Below are 15,418 nucleotides of genomic sequence, written 5' to 3'. Positions count from 1 at the left end.
CCTCATACAGGCACAAAAGTCATGCTCATTCTCCCTTTATTATTAAACAGACAAAAAAATAAAAGACTAATTTTAAAAAAAGGCACTAGAGCTTAATTTTAGCTAGCCAAGGAACCAGTAGTATTACCAGGTCCAGACAAAATGTTTAAGGTTCTTATGTGAAAATTAAATATCATACAATTAAAAGGAAATTAATTGTAATGTTGCAAAAGGACAATCAGTCTTTACACAAAAGTACACAGAACCTTAGGGGCACGTGTCAGGGCTGTCTGCAGACTTGGTGTCATTCTGCTGCTCTAGTATTCACACCTTGAATCCCATGTCCAGTTCTGGGTCCCTCCCTCCAGGAAGGACTTTGAGGTCCCAGACCAAGTCCAGAGAACGATGACAGAGCTGGTGAAGGGGCTGGAGCACAAGTTCTGCACCCCAAAGAAATGGTTGAGGGAGCTGGGGTTGTTCAGCCTGGAGAAAAGGAGGCTCAGGGGTGACCTTATCACGTTCTACAACCACCTGAAAGAAGGCTGTAGTGAGAGTGGGAAGAGGGGGCTGAAAGTATCAGGCTTTTCTCCCAAGTAACAAGAGACAGGACAGGCCTCAAATTGCTCCAGAAGAGGTTTAGATTGGACATTTGGAAAAATTTCTTCACTGCAAAAGTGGTCAGGCATTGAAACAGGGAAGCGTTTGAGTCACTGTCCCTGAAGAGATTTAAAAGACAAGTAGCTGTGGCACCTGGGGAGAGGGTTCAGTAGTGGACTGGGCAGTGCTGGGTTTACGATTGGACTTGATGATCTTAGGGGACTTTTCCAACCCAAATGATTCTACGATTCCCTCCTCATGTATGTTGGCTTCTGGGTGACCAGATGGCACCACAAGGGTCCCCTGCTTACCACCTGGGGCTCAGGAATGCAAGATTCCCCGTGTAGCCAGCAAAATTTATCCTCTTCAGCTCAAGCACTGCATGTCAGCTCTGCTTTTTTTCTTTTCTTTTATTTTCTTTTCTCAGAAGCAGCAGTGAAACATACAGAACCTTCTCCTGCCACTCATACAGAATCTGCCAACAAGTAGCCAAAAGAAACATCTTCCAGCCTTGCCCCAGCAGCATCTGCTGGTTGTGTTCTAGGTGCCCAGAAAGCCTCTATCTGACAAAAAGGAAAGGAAATAGAATAAAGACAAGTCGTTCCACTGGTGCTTAGGTGAGGGAGGTCTATGTTACAGCAGAAGTTTCTCCCAGCAGTAAATTTCCCCTTGAAAATCTCAGGAAAAAAAAATTCTCTATTCAAAAGCCAGCAAAAGTAAAAGAAAACTTGCCCAGGACTCATCATTCATCTGTATGAAAATGGATTAAGTATGGTAATATAACCCCTATTTTACTGAAGCAGAAATTGAGGCAGTGATTAGGTAACTCCCCTAAAACTTCAAATCTTGCTGTGAGGCAGAGAAAACGAAGAGGAATAAAACCTATGCATAGAATTAATCACAAATATTTGCCCAAAGGCCTAAGACTCATTATGATGCAAAATATTTCTTTATTATTATTTTTATTCAGGAAAAATGCAGGCCTTATCTAACTACATGTATTACTTCTTTTTCATATTCTTAATCATTAGGGGTTTTTTGGTTGTTTTGAATATAAATGAAGGCAATTCTTTAAAATGCTTTAAAAATATTTTACTAACATGGGATAATTTTGTTACAAAATACCACACTCTCTGGTGTCATACAGTAGGTCACAGGCCAAGGAATGGAAAAGACTAGTAGGAAGAAAGAGTCCCAATATATAACTTTATAAATCTTATTAATAAAGGCAAGGAAATGACATTCCTTGCAGCTGAGAAAGACTATAAATGTCTGTGTGCAACTTAAAGAAGCTTGACTCAGAAAAGCATGCAAAAGGTAAGCTCATCACATATTTCTTTGTGTTATAAACATTCAGTCCAAACTTTTTATATAAAGTGAAGTTGTGTGCTAGTTTTGGCTGGGGTAGAGTTAATTTTCTTCACAGAGGCTAGTATAGGGCTGTACTTAAGATTTGTGCTGGACACAGGGTTGATTAATATAGAGACATTTTTGTTATTCCTAAGCAGGGCTCCCACAGAGCCCAGGCCTTTTCTGCTTTCCATACTTCACACTGGTGAGGAAGCTGGGGATGCCTGGGAGGCTGGGAGGAGACACAGCCAGGGGAGGTGACCCCAACCGACCAGAGGGATATTCCAGAGCACACTGCATCATGCCCACTATACAGAGAGAGGTGGAGAAGGAGGAAGAGGGGGATGTTTGCAGTGATGGCATTTGTCTTCCCAAGCAACCTTTTTGCATGGTTGGGCCCTGCTCTCCTGGAGATGGCTGAACACCTGCCTTCACATGGGGAGCAGTGAATTAATTCCTTGCTTTGCACTGCTTCAATGTGCATATTTCCCTATTAAACTGTTTTTATCTAAACCCAGGAGTTTTCTGGCTTTTACCCTTTTCATTCTTTCCCTGATCCTGCTGATGGGGGAGCAAGTGAGTGAGGCTTGGTTGCCAGCTGGGGTTAAACCATGACCAGTTCTCGCTTAGATTGTGCCTGCTCTTCCTCTTTGTTGAGTCACTGAGCCAGTAAGCAAAAAAAATTCACTGCATTTGCAGGATGCCTATCCTTGAAATGTGTGATAAGGAGATCTTGTTTGTCCATGGAGCTGAACAATAGCTGGAAAAATACCAGTTTCTGAGTTTTAGTTTCAGGGAGATAATATGCTGGTAGCTTGGGGGAATGATAGCCCAACAGGGTATCAGAATGTATCTACTTCAAATTGTAATGTACACCTTATAATTTTAAAATTTCTTTCACTTATTGATAGGTTTTATAACATTTTCAAATTTTTCACTGGGTTTGGCTTTGCTTTTAATCACGTGTTAATATCTCATAATCTGTTGTTTCATCTGCATCTGTGCATGTCATCTCCCAGAAGTCTGAGAAATACCATCTATATATTTTCAGCATGAGTTTGTCCCTTTTGTTCAGCAACTTTGAAATTTCAGGATCATAATCTGTTCAGAAATAAAAGCAACTGTCTAAATTTGCAACTAATATTTTGAATAATTTGGGGTTTATTTCTTATAATTTTCTTGTGTTGAAACCCTGTTCAGCAAGATATTATCTGTTACTTAGCATTTGCATCAGAATTAGGCTTCTTTCTTCAGAAGGTTGTTGGAAATTTAAGATGTTGTTTGTATTCTCTGGATAAAGATCGACCTCTTCAGACAGAGTTTTAGTTCCTGTCTCAAGCATTTTTGAGCTAGGGAAACCAGACTATATGAAAACTTCCACTTATCGCCAGTCAGATGCAGTTTGTACCTAAATGCTCTCCAGCACTAGAACTGCTGGTGTCAGCTGATGTCACTGACACCAGAATGATGGAGACACTGAAATTGCTGAACCTGAATGAGCATATCCACCTTCCAAAGTGATTTACACAGAAGGATATGATGTGCTTGGGGAAACAAAAAAGTTAGCTTACTTGATGAAAAACAAGTTTTGGTTTCTTTTTTTAAATCTTTGTTTTCAGTTAGGCAAGATTTAAACTATTTTGCTTTAACACCTTGAAATTCTTCATCTTCTTTGCAATCCACTAAATAACTACCCTGTCAGCAGAACTTGTGCAGGCTTGAAAGACAGAAATACAGCCAACACTCTCTGAAAAGTGGAAAATTTTATGTGGCCTCTGGGTTTTGCAGCATTCTTTCTTTTTCTTTTATTTGAAGAACATAAAATTAAGGAATAGTCTAGATGAATTACTGGGAGGAGATGGAGCAGCATAAACATAATGCAGTAATAACTTGGATAACTGATTCTGCTAAGTAAAAATCCTCTGTCTCAAGATGCTCTAACAAAGAAATTATTGAAGTTTGACTAACAGGCATGACAGTCAAGTCAGAGACATCCCAAGCTTTGGGTCTTGCACAGTGTCTGGCTTTTCTTTTCTAAGTGAAAGAACAGCCTGGAGTCAGACAGAGATGGAAGGAAGAGAGAGGGGATAAAAGTCAGTGAGAAGACTTGGCAAGTCTCAAAGAAATGGCAAGGCAGTGTAAGATGTTCTCTGATATGAAAACACTGCCACACAGAGTGATGAAAACACATAGCAAAAATTACAAGTGAAGGAAAGAAAGTTTGCTGTGCTTCAGAAAGCTGGGGGACAGGCACAGAACACGCAGAAGTAGATGAAGAAAACCCAAAACAGCATCAAATGGGCCTCCTGGGGAGTGATTTTGCAGCCAGCGAGGGAAGAAAACAGGTTCCCCAGCAAACCAGTCTTCAGCCCAATCAGCAGCAAATGGATGGACATCTGTTCCTGCAGAAGCCCCATAGGACGTCATTTGCTCCACCAGAGTCAGGAACTTCAAAAAATTTTTCCCTTTTCTAATCTGTTCTCCTGTTCTCCTGAATCAGTAAAAAAGGTAGGAAGGCTATGTTTTTCTGCTACAGAGAGATCTTCCCTTAGAGCTGTTTCTCCTTTGTAACAGAGATGTGGACTTTATTACCTACAGAACACTGCTCATGTCCATGCTAAAGGTAACTGATTGTTCACATTAACCTGGTTTTAAGTGCCTCTTGCTTCTTGCTTTACTAAATTGTCTCAGTTTCCTCTAAGTTTGTTGATATGGCCTCTGAAAGGCCCAAATAATGATGACCCCCACATGAATAAGAGATTTTGACAGTAAATGTGGTAAGTGGAGTAAGGGAACCTGGCTAATTAAGTCTTTGGATAGCTTCATAGCTTCGGGTACCTGATCTAAAGTGTCAAATGTGAAAAAGAAAAGAAGAGGGAAAAAAGGAAGAAGGAGTCTTTGGAAGATCTTACACATCATGGAAAGGAAAATGCAAAGAAAAAAGCCATTTTTCTGATTTCCAGCCCACCTTTCAAGTATTTCAGCTACAGATTGTGCTTGATCTCCAGCTGCTCTCTTGACATGTCATGGAACAGTTATTTCTAAATCAACTGTCCTTAGAGGCAATAACAATTTTTTCTGAAAATCGCAGGTCTCCCTTCTTCACTGAATTTCTCTGCAGCATTCCCAACTGCATGACAGGTGTGCAATTATCATTATTGAAAACTATTATTTAAAGAGGTCCAGCTTGCTTCTGAAGCTGCTAAAGGATCTGAATTATAGGACCTGCAGTAAGAGAGCACCAGAGAACATTTCTGCCAGTGTGCAGCCAATTGTGAATTCTTTCAGCTTGATGGAAATGCTTGTACTGTATTCAAATGATGTGCTAGGCCCTTAATTTAAAATTTATAATTTAAGATTTTTTTAGTTTCCCAATCATTTATTTCTTTTAGAATTCTGACCTGGCAGTACAAGAATTCGGGGTGACAGAATAGGAGGAAATGCATTAGACTTACTTTTTCTCTTTTAAGAAAGAAAACTCATGAAAACTTAGTTCAGGAAAACTCATGAAAACTTTGTTCAAAGAAGATGTTGTCAAAGAGGAAGAGATTGTTCTTTGATATGAAAAAATTGTAGGCAATTTCAGATATGAAATAAATCTGTATTATCCACTCTAGGACATAACTTTGCTGCTAATGTAAAGAATTCTCTCAGGATAACTCATGTTCTACAGAAAAGATAAATAAAGGAGTCAAAGCTACAAGAGCTTTGACTCTTGTAGTGAGTGAGAAAATATAGAAAACAATGTTGAAGAATGGTAATTTCTACAATGGCTCTCAATAAACAGCAAGAGTGAAATCCTGTAGATTTGAAGATGGATGGGAGTCATCAGAAAGTCAGCAGCACTTGAAGATATCATACAGATTCAAAAGTCTGGGTTTTTCATCACCTCTGTTCCTTTTCTTCCTCTCTACTAAGCTTATGAACCACATTGTTGACTCTAAAGGCTGAAGAATCTCCCCTTAGAAAATGCACACATTTCCTGTTGCCAAGAAGTAGCTGCACCCATAAGAAGCTCAAGGACTTAGATGCTCAAAACCCTTGCTTGATCCTTTGGAACACATCTAGGATTAATGCAGAAATGCAGTGGAAATCTTTACAAGTGGTTTTCTGGTGACTCCACAAACTTTCCTCCTCTTACCTCAAAAGAGTTCTCTAAAACTTAACTGAAGAGCAGGTTGGAACAGTGTATGACTAAAACATGCAGAAGGAAAATTACTTTTCCTCTTGTAATGCCCAGTTACCCAAAGCATATAAATAACTAAAGAGCACTCAGGCAGATACATGGCTGTAAAGTAGGAGCTGAAAAGATCTATTGACCCCATCTGACATGCTCTGCAAAGCACAGCTACAGCTGAGCCAGTGCTGCCATTCCGAGGCTGCTGATAAGAGGCAGCACAGCAGCCCTGGGGGGACCACACTTTGTGAACACAGACAGTGATTATGCTGAAATAATTAACACCTCTAATCAAGCAGAGGATGCAAGGTCCAAAACACTGATTTTGTTCCTTTTGTTGAAGAGAAAGAACCAGTCCTTTTTTCTTAAACCTGGATCAGACCTTTGTTCACACTGCTATAAGTAACAAAGCTCTTATTTTCCTCACAATCCACTCTGAACACAGCAAACTGTGCACAGTATGAGCTGATAAAGCTTGACTTGAACATTTTTTCTGAATGTAAATTGCTGTAGGCTTTAAAGGACTCCAGATCTCCCCGGGGTAGGTACAAACTATTTTTAAAATAGTTTTGATAACACATCTGTTTTAAAAGTCAATTTGAAACAGAGTATGTCTGTGTGCTAATGGGAGTAAATGGGATTGTGAAACATATGCTTCAGGCCTTTAAAAAAAAAAAATGCAAGAATGGATACAAATAATAATAGCAATTCTAATTCACTCTGTCTTCCAGTCATTGTCCATACACATCCAAGTGTATGGACATCACAACAGAGACATACTCATGTAAGTCAGCTGTTTGATGCAAACTGCAACTGAATGCCATGCTAACAGCAGCCAGGGCATAGCACGGGGGCAGGGAGGGCTTCCATATTGAAAAGGTTCTAAAAGCTATTTTTAATGTGGGTATACACATAAATATGTATATATCAGAACATACTTTTTACATGTATCCATACATACATGTACACAGACACGATTTCTGGACAAGATGTCTGCAGAAGATTTCTGCTTACCTGCAGAGTGTCATAGCGCCAGTCCAGCCACTTGTATACTCCCACTTTGAAATGTCTCTTCCCTCATCCGAGCTCTCAGAGGGCACAAAGCATCCCGTGGGGCACACAGATGTCTCCAAGAGTAAGGCAAGGCAGGATAGTAGGGAGCTTTCCCATCTCCAAGGGAGACAGCGACTGTGAGAGGGAGCCCACGACCTACAGAGGGCAGGAGCCCCCCAGACTGACAGTGCTGTCACATTCTAGAACTATCTCATTCAAAGAGAACCTTTTGGGGGAGGGATGGAGAGGCAGGATAGTACCACCACAGAAATGAAGAGTAAACAGATCTGTGCACTTTAAAATATGGTGGGAAAACTTCCATTATTTTATTGGAGTGAAGGATCTACCACCTTCATAAAACCACCATGGCTGAAGTATTTTCCCACTGGCTGTCTCAGCACAGTGGTGGCTGAAAGAGCAAGCAGCAGTCTCCCACAGTTATGACTTCTCTGCCCTTGAACAGCAACTGAGACAAGTGGAAATTGCAATTTTTATTTGTGATGATTGATTCTGGCTCCAAAACCATCCATGACTCCTTTTTCTGCCAGCATCTGCAATCACAGTTTGCCAAGATCAAGTCTCAATCAAAAAAAAAAAAAAAAAAAAAAAAAGTTGCCTTTTCTCAAATTAAAAAAACAAATCTAAAGAAAAAAGGAAAAAGAGAAAAGGGCACTTTGGAATATCTTAGAGAATTAAATTGTCACATTTACTCTGAATCATTTATCTCATAGAAAATATCTACCTGCACTCATCACTTTGTTCATTTATGCCATTTCTACAAAACTATGCAACAAATCAGTGGGCTTAAAATGACTGTTTCAGTCAATGTTATGTGGAACTGCATGAAGCAGTCATTAAAAAGAGAAACTATATCATTTTGCTTTTTGTTTTTGGAAGAGAAAGCAAAGCTATGATTTAATTTATCTTTTTTTTAAGTTAAGTGCTTTAAAAGTTTGAGGTAGGAGTAGAATTAACTTGTTGAAAATGTTATCTCTGTCCTCATGTGCAAGACTCTTGCTAGGTCTGTAGGTCTGGAAACTCCTTAGGCACTGTCCAACTTGGCTTGAAAATTCCCAGAGAGATTATTTTGACTTGTTTAGAATTCCATGGAACTGTCCATTGTGCAGACATGTCTTTTGTAATCTGAAATGTCCCTTACAGTGTACACTGAAAATTATAAGGATCTGAGTGCTGTGTTTGTCACCAAGGCTTTAGAAGTGATCAGAGCTATAGCTCTTGCAGTAGCAATGGCAGCATTTAAGTGGTAATAGGAATATTTCCATGAAGAACCAAATTTTCTTTCTTTCTTTCTTCTTCTTTCTTTCTTTCTTTCTTTCTTTCTTTCTTTCTTTCTTTCTTTCTTTCTTTCTTTCTTTCTTCTTCTTTCTTTCTTTCTTTCTCTTTCTTTCTTTCTTTCTTTCTTTCTTTCTTTCTTTCTTTCTTTCTTTCTTTCTTTCTTTCTTTCTTTCTTTCTTTCTTTCTTTCTTCTTTCTTTCTTTCTTTCTTTCTTTCTTTCTTTCTTTCTTTCTTTCTTTCTTTCTTTCTTTCTTTCTTTCTTTCTTTCTTTCTTTCTTTCTTTCTTTCTTTCTTTCTTTCTTTCTTTCTTTCTTTCTTTCTTTCTTCTTCTTTCTTTCTTTCTTTCTTTCTTTCTTTCTTTCTTTCTTTCTTTCTTTCTTCTTCTTTCTTTCTTTCTTTCTTTCTTTCTTTCTTTCTTTCTTTCTTTCTTTCTTTCTTTCTTTCTTTCTTTCTTTCTTTCTTTCTTTCTTTCTTTCTTTCTTTCTTTCTTTCTTTCTTTCTTTCTTTCTTTCTTTCTTTCTTTCTTTCTTTCTTTCTTTCTTTCTTTCTTTCTTTCTTTCTTTCTTTCTTTCTTTCTTTCTTTTCTTTCTTTCTTTCTTTCTTTCTTTCTTTCTTTCTTTCTTTCTTTCTTTCTTTCTTTCTTTCTTTCTTTCTTTCTTTCTTTCTTTCTTTCTTTCTTCTTTCCTGACACAGAATTGAAATAAAAACTGTGGTGCTAAAACTTCAATTTCACAGTACCTAAAAGAGTTTGTGCTCCACCATGGGGGCAGGAGAGTAAAAATGCCTCCACTTCTGAAGTGTAAGGGGCTCAAGACTGGCAGCACCCCAAAGTGTGGTCTGTAGGAGTGTTGTACCACGAGTTACCTTTACTGGCAATACAGGAGAATTACTGAAGAACCTGATCTCAACAGAACAGACAGGTGCTTATGAAACCTATGGTAAACCAGGAAAATATCCCTGTAGGCAAAGCTGTCAAGTCAACAAAAATCTGCAAGTAAAATTGGTATAAATAATTATCTGGAACCAATGAGGCAAGGAAGACAAATACTGTCAAGAGAGAATAAGACACAAATTTAAATCCCAGGCTGCAGGGAGACACGTGAAAGCCAACCATTGTCATAAAGTACAAGATAAGAGGAACAATGCTGTGGTGATTCTTTTCAGTTGAAAAACAGTAGGCTTAGTAACAGGTAATCAAGCCCAGAATATTTATACATTGCTAGTTAATCTAACTTTTCTTCTCAAGTGTTCTTGCTTTCCATTTGAACACAACTGAAGAAGATGAATATGTAGATTAAAATCATCCTGGAATTAATTTTCATCATAGCTGCTGAATATTTGTACACAAATACCATATTGCTGCAACACATCCTACACTATTAATTTAATACTGTGAATCCAGGAATGCCTCTTTGGAATGAATGAGGGAAACTTTAAAAAGATTGGTACACTGATGTCAAACACTACACACAAATGTTTCCAAAGAGAATGCAAGAACTATCAAAGTGGGATTATTTTTGCTTCTCTTTCTAACTTTTCCTGGCTTATAAAACCCTTGCTTCTGCACAAGCATAGTAGATCCTAATGCATTGGTATCAGTAGACCATATTCATAAAAGAAACGGAAAATCTGCAGGGCAGGAATACAGCTAATAGCCATAAAAGCAAAGCAACACTCCAGCTGGAAAAGAAAGAGATAAGGAATTGCAGCAGTAGCCACAGAGAAGCTTTTTAATGGAGCCTCAAGTTGTATTGCAGAAAGGTTTCACTTCTACAATCAAAAAATAAATTCACCTTTCATACAAAAGTTTCCAGTCCCTGCATGGATCCTGTCATGCCAAGACACCTCAGATACAGACTTTAACTGCATGCTTTCTGATGAAAAAGGATACTTTTCCTTTGCAGAGAGCACTATTGTCAGTTTAGGCAATTTCATTTCCTCCTCACACACACAGTTACAGCTCTGAGGGACGACTTCAAGCTTTGGGCTCCTAACTTCAGTCCTCTTCACTGCATGTAAGCTCAGGTCCAAAGCAGATGGCAGAAGTACCCAGCCACACACTGTGCAGGGATCCACCACAGTCAGTGCTGGACTCTGGGGAGGTAACCTGCTACTTGCATATTTTGAACATCTTTCAAGTGCAGTTATGAATCACATCAAAGAGAACAAGACTTCTGCACAAACTAATCCTCCTTTCTCTCGAGTTTCATGGCAATTACTGTGCATTTGAGGCACAATGGATATCAGCTGACTGAACCAGTGCTTGCATGCCAAGGGCATCTTGGTAGATGAGATAAGCCAGATAATTCATGCACAGATGGACAGCAGCAACTGTTATGCTCATCCCTTCCTACTACTAATATTTTTGCAGCTGGATTGCTTTCTTAGATAGAGGATAATAAAGATTCACACGATAGAGACCAGAGTCTCTATTATTAGCATGCAAAAGCAAACTTCATTAATGTTTACTGACAGCATGACTACTTAAGTGATTCAGTCTGGTGTCCTTTAGTCACAGACTCTTGAGGACTGAGGCTTTCTACATAGCAGCAGGGACCACTTCCACAGTAAACACTTATGCTCAGTTAATCCAAGTTCTAATTAATTGGTTTTCTTCTACTGTGTATTCACATCTAAAAGGGATTTTTATATCAATTTATCACACTTAACAAACCAGCACAAATCAGAGATAGATCTGTTGTAGTTATTGTATCCTCACAGTTATTGTATCATCACAGAAACCAGTCTTGAGCCAGAAATTTGGAGCAAGATCTTCAGTAGTCAGTCTTAAAGGTGACAGGGCTATATTATGTAATAATGAACCCAGTCCAGCAGAGCCAGAGAGGTCTCTATATTAGAGAAAATTCCACAACAAAGCATAATCAGTGGAGTGAAGCACATTAATAACAGAGGAGCTGAGTGTATGCCAGTGCAGTAGCAAGGAGACTATTAATTATTAGAGAAAAGATACTGATGGAAACACAGTATCTTTTTTTGCTTGCATCAGCTTGCTAACCAGCTGTTTTCTCAGAGATGTGTGTAGAAGTAGAGCTGCATCTCATCTGCTTTTTCTCAAAAACATGTGCATTGTAGCATAGGCTCAATAGATTTGCTAGCCAGGGTTTCTCGGGGCAGAAAATACAGGATGATCTTTCTGCATTTGGGTCACAGAAGTGTTACCATTACGGGTGACAAAGATAACCTCTGAGCAGACTTCTATGTGTCAACTTTCTCTGACCCTTCCTGTGAGTTATCTGTAGACGTATACACCATCAGTCCCTTTATGTTACCATATTGGTTTGCATATTCCATCAAAAGAGCTTCTTGATTTCTAGAAAAGGAACTAAATTTCAATTTCTCTTCATATTTTTTGGTTTCCAAGTGTAGTTTCATTAAACATTAGCACAAATTGCAACACTTCTGCACCTACTAGCTTATAGGATAATTTCTTTAGGAGACATTAAAGAGGTACCTATGTAATCTGTATAGGTGAGAAAGCTGCTGGAAAACTAGGGAGGGTTTCTCCTCCTCAGAAATAGACAAGAGGAATCAAAAAATCTTGCTCTATGGGGAGAAAAAGAACAGTTAGCAAAAATTTTCAACAGGACCACTTCATGTTTTCATCTAAAAACCCCAAACAACAAAGCATTCTAGTTTGATCAGAAAAGTTAGAATTAGAATTAAAATGAACCATAATATCTCTTCAAAGGAGAATGACAATGAGGAAGGGATTGCACTAAATTCTGTGCAAGGAAAGTACTGCCACAAAACTATTTACCCAGCTTATACTCATTTGTGCATAGTACACTTGCTAGGTTTATTTCCAGACCTAACATGGGCATAGGCTACAGACCATCCTTACACCACAGGATTCTCTTTCTCCTTCACACCTCCTTGGTTTTTCCTACTCTTTACATTGACCTGTTCCTAAATCCATGCACAGAAACAGAGACAATTATGCACAAGATTTAATGGGTGTCAAGTGAACTCTTTGCACAACCACCTATGCTTGCACAAAATCAGTATTAAACATCACTTAACAGTGTTTGCAATGACATAAACAACTGGTTCTGTTGCCCTTTCCTTTCCATATCAGTTGCAGCAGGAGAGAAATTGCCATACAAAACACTGTTGCTGACAGTTGCTTACAGCAGTGAAGACTCATCCCATTCCCACTGGCCTCTATGACTACACTAACAACAAAGAACAGGTCCTGCCAGCAGCCAAAATGATGCAAATAATTTCTTTCCAGGAAGCGGAGATAGTTGTGCAGCCAGGAGTTTATTGGTGCTTCCCTTGCATCTGTCTTCTCCAGGGAGCTTTTCTTGTGTTCATTGTTTTTTGCTTTTGGTCGTGCAATGGCCCCCTTGGCTGCCCCAAGCAGATGTTTCCAGTTGTCATTGAAGGCAGTGACTAACCATGAAGTTCCAGCAAAACAGAATAACTCACTGTGAAATGAAGCTGAATTAAGAAGCCACTGGGATCTGTGACCCTCAGGATTATATGAGGGAGGTGTTATTTTCATGCTACCAGTCAGAATTGGTTCTTGAGCAGCCCACCAATGACAAAGTCCTACTTCTTGCTCCATTTCATCCCAGAAGAATTCATCGTGCAGCCCTAAAGCAGGTCTTCTGTGAGGAGGAGCTCTCAAAATGCAGGTGCAGGCATGTCTCATGTCAGAATCAATGGCTCCATCCTCAGGGGTAAGTTTGCCTCATGAGCAAGGCTGAAGAAATCCCTTCTCCTTCATTTCCTTCCTTGAGGTTTGCCATCCTTCAGTTACAAAAGTAAATATCTCTGCTGTGCTGTTTGAAGCAGCTCTGATTAATTCACCTCCCCGAGACATAATGATGATAACAAGAGAAGTGAAGAGCTCACACCCAGCTGCGAGGCACCAAATAACCAGAAATGTAGAAAAGAGAGCAGGTCTGACTTTAACTGCCCTGTTTAATGGCATGGAGATTGAAAATTCTCTTTTTTCATCTGCTTCATAAAGAAATCTCATGTCATCCCTTTTCTCTATCATCCTCTGAATTGTAATACAAGATGCAGCATCTTCAGGGCTGCTTACCTCCTGCCACTAAGAGACTTCTATTTTTAAGCATATTGAAAAGCTAAATGTGTATTTATGGTTCAAAAATACTTTGCTTAGCCTTATAGAGGAGAAAACTGTATGAATCCTTTTATGTTCTATCACTGAGATGTGTTTAGCATTCCAAAATCAAACATAATGCAAACTGGCATCAGTTTTACTAAGAATAATAAGCCAAAACATAATGTGAATACATAAAAAGTATTGTTGACAGCCTGTTTACAAAATCAAGGACTTTAATGCAGATTTTGTTTTAGCACAAAACCTACTAACATAATAAGAATACCGTGTTCATCAGACAACCTGTTATCATCAGCTGCACTTTTTTTGAGAAATCTAACTTTCTCAGACACCCTGAAACTTGGCTCCCTCACTGTCCTCACTGCCCCTAATTCCATGTATTTCTGAAGATTTTATGAAGACTTTTCTACGGATAAATATGGATGATCTTCCCACTTCTCAGTACATATAGGTTTGCATTATTAAACACTTGCTCTTTGGGGACACATCATTTTGTAAACCTCCAAATTCAGATTTGCATGTACAAACAGGGCAAATAGACAAACAGTTCAGTAGTTCAGCACTTCTTCAGGGACAAACCCATTTTCTTTCTCCAAGTTATGAAGGTCATGGTAATAGAACCAAGATAAATAACCTTAAATATTCAATCTAAGCCCCAGTTCAGGAAAGCAGTTACACAAATGTTTCACCGTTCAAGAACACAGATGTCTTTTTAGAAACAAAATATCATTTAAATATTTCTATATAAAAATGTCTTCCCAAATTAAGGACTTTCTCTGAAGAACATATGCTTAATACCTCTGGCTGGAAGGAGATGTTTCACATGAACCTACCTGAACTTTGTATGAGGTCCAGTTTTCTGTGATACTTTAATAAACGTTGAAACAGAAAAAGAACCATATACATTTGAAATCCAAGGAGGACTTCTGCAGCAACAGTACACAAAGAGAATAAATGCAGCCATTTATTACAAAGGTGGTGTACAGGGCTCTGTTTTATCTATAAAACACATAGGAACAAGCTATGTTTATTTCAGTGTTCTCCCTCTCCCGAGTGCTTGCCTCTTTCAATGTTTGTGTATGCAGCAAGTATAGACATTGCCTGCATATATCTATCTCATCAATAGAAAAATTTGTTGATGGGTTAATTCTTAATTTCTTTTCCTGCGCAGAGATGCCAGGTTTGACAGATATTTCACATGGGTAACAAAATAGAAAAATAATTTCTAATTTGGACCACAGAAAATTCATGCAAAATTTAATGATATCTGGTAAAATTTACTATAAAAGTTTCAAAAACCCTTACAACAAATGCTAAACCTAAAAGATAAATATTTACAAATTTAAATATTTAAAAATCTCCAATCTGTTTATATGCAGTATATATAACAGATGTTCTCTGGATTTTGTTGCTATTAAAGGTGTTTATAGCAATTAAAATGCAAAAAAGAATATTAAATTCTCTGTAAATACAGAATATTTACATTAAATTAGAGTACTTATCTAGAAACAACTTTCCAGCTCTAACCTGCTTTGGAGAAAATCTAACCACCTACTTGTTTTTCCAATCTAACAGTGGGAACAAGAATACAGGAAGTATTTTATTGCAAGAGAAAGGATTGCGTGATTATCTGTTTAATATTCATCTTCCCTTAGTCTTGCTCTTGACAAATATCTTGAACTGCCAAGTGGCCTTATTTACTGGCAACACTGAAAACTGTGTCTATAATGACAATATTTATAATCTGGAATGTGCCTGACAAGATTTTGCTTGCAGTCACATCCATGTTGTGCATGTGCATGCCTTACATCATGTGTAGTCGTTAACTGAGGTCTTTGAGCTCAAGCAAATTA

Source organism: Ammospiza caudacuta, chromosome 2 (assembly GCF_027887145.1).
Source record: "Ammospiza caudacuta isolate bAmmCau1 chromosome 2, bAmmCau1.pri, whole genome shotgun sequence".
NCBI lineage: Eukaryota > Metazoa > Chordata > Aves > Passeriformes > Passerellidae > Ammospiza > Ammospiza caudacuta.
The sequence above is the reverse complement of the archived record's forward strand: the minus strand, read 5'-3'. Positions refer to the sequence as shown.